Genomic DNA, 3771 nt, shown 5'->3' on the forward strand with positions numbered 1-3771 from the left:
CGGCCTTCCCCGCCGCCGACCGACCGCCACCCGACCCTCTCCCTCAGCCCCGAGCGCCGCCGCCCACCGCAGCTCCCTCCGCCCTTCGCCACTCGGCGCCCGGCGCCGCCCCTCGGAGTCCGCGCCTGGATCCGGCGAGATCCGGCTGGATCCGCCCCAGATCTGCCTCGCTGGCGCCGCCCCCTCCTTCTGCGGCGTCCTTCTCCGGCGTCCTTCTCCGGCGAGCCGGCCATCCTCGTGAACCGCGTCGCCGTTGACTTTTCCCCTCGAGGTGGTGAAATTCTGCTAAGTCCCGAAGATATTTACATTTTTATGCCCTCTTCAATGCATCACATCTCCATGTTTGTACCTCCGTTTGGTGCGTGTAATATATCAAAATGTTCATCAGGAGATGCTCTTCATTTCATTTTATTGTGCCATGCTTTTTTGAGATCATCTTGATGCCCTAATCATCGTTGCAAGAGTGCTATATGATGTTAATCTGCTGAAACTGTTATAACTTGGTGATTTGTCATTTTTGTTGCATCTGATGTGTGCATCCTATGAGCATGAGCTCTACATGTGTTTTGAACTACATCATTCCATCTTCGCAGAGGTGCAATCCATGTATTTTTGTGAGTCTTGTAGTGAGTGCATAGAGCTTGTTAAATAGGGTACTTGCTATTGCTGTTTTGCTTGGCTGAATCTGTTACAACATGATGCTATGTAAACATGCTTCTACAAGTCATTCTATGCATAATCTGGAGATGTTCACTAAGGATGTTTTGTTATACATATCATGATCTATCCATCCATGCCCCTGGTTGCATTTATAGCCTGCTGTAGCTTGTTATTATCATTCTCCAAATGTTGCTAAATAATGTTGCTGTCAGCCTGTTAACTTTAAGTTCAGTTTTGCCATGATCTTTTCTAGTGATCCATGCACCCTATGAACTTGCTTTTGCCATTGTTACCTTGTGATACCATGTATTGCTCTGTGGTGAGTGGTACAAGCTCACCAACATGCCTACTTATTGTTGTTCCTGCCATGCTTGAATCTGTCATATCAATTGCCATGTTTACATGAGTGCCATCATATCTTCTAATCCTTTTTGGCTCATGGTCAGTAAGGGACTTTTGTTCTATGCAATTAGTAGATTCATTCCATGCCTTTGTTTGCCATGTTAAGTTCCTGTAAAATGTTGTTTGATAGCTCTAAACATTGCAACCTGATGTTATTTCTGCTAAGCCTGTAAACTGTTATTATATGCTATCTTGCCATGTCTTTTTGAGCATGTTCTAGTGATTTCTAGAGATAGCTCAATGTTCATGTTTTGTTATGCTTTACCTTTAAATCATGTCCATGCCTTCCGTTCTCATGTTGGGTTGCTGTAGCATATTGTTTTGATGCTTGCAAGATGCCTAGTTGTTGTTTTGGATAGCTTGTCCTTTAAACATGTATAGTGTGTGTGTTGAACCGTTGCTCCGTTTTGAGTGTTCTCTATATGAAACTTCCTTAGAATTGCATGTAGTTTCATATTATCATGTTGCATCCTTGTTTTGAGGTGTTTGCTTGATGTTTGGGTGCATTTTGCATCAATGCCATGTTTAACTTGTTTTGCTCATATCTTCTAGGCCGTAGCTCCGAACTAAATGAACTTCATATGTAACTTGACTAGAATTTCATGTAGATCATCTTTGTGCATCTTAACTTGCTGTTTAACAACTTTAACATAAGGTTTATTCAGATCTGGACCAATTTCGAAATTTGCATATGAGGACTTATCGGATTTGTTATATGTTGTTCCTGGCCTCATTTAAACTTGCCTTGATGAGTTGCCTTTGTTTGCATCATATCTTGCCATGAGTAGCTTCATGTAGCTTTGTCATGCATCATACTTGGTTGAGAATCATGCCTTGTTCATGTGTGGTGTGTTTACTATGTTGTGTGCTTCTTGTCGATAGTTTTCGTTTCGTTGCGTTCGTGAGGATTCGTTCGTCTACGCTTGGTTCGTCTTCGTGGCTTCATCTTCTTCATGGACTCGTTCTTCTTCCTTGCGGGATTTCAGGCAAGATGACCGTCACCCTGGATCTCACTACTATCATTTCTATGCTAGTTGCTTCATTCTATCGCAATGTTGCACTACCTATCACTTGCTCTTCAAGCCTCCCAAATTGCCATATCAGCCTCTAACCTTTTCACCCTTCCTAGCAAACCATTGCTTGGCTATGTTACCGCTTTGCTCATCCCCTTTTATAGCGTTGTTAGTTGCAGGTGAAGTTGAAGATTGCTCCATGGTGGACATGATTATGTTTGGGATATCACAATATCTCTTATTTAATTAATGCACCTATATACTTGGTAAAGGGTGGAAGACTCGGCCTTATGCCTGGTGTTTTGTTCCACTCTTGCCGCCCTAGTTTCCGTCATATCGGTATTATGTTCCTGGATTTTGCGTCCCTAACGCGGTTGGGTGATTTATGGGACCCCCTTGATAGTTCGCTTTGAATAAAACTCCTCCAGCAAGGCCCAACCTTGGTTTTACCATTTGCCTCACCACCACCTACTTTTCCCTTGGGAGTCGCTCTCTCGAGGGTCATCTTTATTTTAGACCCCCCGGGCCAGTGCTTCTCTAAGTGCTGGTCCAAACCGAGCAGCCTGCGGGGCCACCTCGGGGAAACTCGAAGTCTGGTTTTACTCGTAGCTTGACTTATCCGGTGTTGCCCTAAAAACGAGATATGTGCAGCTCCTATCGGGATTGTCGGCGCATCAGGCGGCTTTGCTGGTCTTGTTTTACCATTGTCGAAATGTCTTGTAAACCGGGATTCCGAGTCTGATCGGGTCTTCCTGGGAGAAGGTATATCCTTCGTTGATCGCGAAAGCTTGTCATGGGCTAAGCTGGGACACCCCTGCAGGGTATAAACTTTCGAAAGCCGTGCCCGCGGTTATGTGGCAGATGGGAATTTGTTAATGTCCGGTTGTAGATAACTTGACACCAGATCCGAATTAAAATGCATCAACCGCGTGTGTAGCCGTGATGGTCTCCTTTCGGCGGAGTCCGGGAAGTGAACGCGGTTTTTGGGTTATGTTTGACGTAAGTAGGTGTTCAGGATCACTTCTTGATCATTTCTAGCTTCACGACCATTCCATTTGCTCTCTTCTCGGTCTTATTTTGCGTATGTTAGCCACCATATATGCTTAGTCGCTGCGGCAACCTCACCAATTTACCCCCTTCCTTTCCTATTAAGCTTTGCTAGGCTTGATACCCATGGTAATGGGATTGCTGAGTCCTCGTCGCTCACAGATTACTACAACAACAGTTGCAGGTACAGGTTATGCGATGATCATGACGCGAGAGCGATGTTTGCTTGTTTTGGAGTTCTTCTTCTGCTTCTTCTTCGATCAGGGGATAGGTTCCAGGTCGACAGCCTGGGCTAGTAGGGTGGATGTCGTTTGAGTTTCTGTTTGTGTTTCATCCGTAGTCGGATGATGCTCTTATGTATTGTGATGTTGTATTCGTGTGGCATGTATGCCTTTTGTATGTATCCCCATCTATTATGTAAAGTTGATGTAATGATATCCACCTTGCAAAAGCGTTTCAATATGTGGTTCTATCCTTGGTGGGACCTTCGAGTCTCTTTAGGATAGTATCGCATATTGGGCGTGACAAGTTGGTATCAGAGCCTCGACCGACCCTAGGATCCCCCTTGATTGATCGTGTAGTTTGGTCATTGTCGAATCTAGAAGAAAACTGTTTTCGGAGTCTAGTTATATCGGAGAGTAGGAATTCT

This window comes from Triticum aestivum, chromosome 4B, assembly GCF_018294505.1.
Source record: "Triticum aestivum cultivar Chinese Spring chromosome 4B, IWGSC CS RefSeq v2.1, whole genome shotgun sequence".
NCBI lineage: Eukaryota > Viridiplantae > Streptophyta > Magnoliopsida > Poales > Poaceae > Triticum > Triticum aestivum.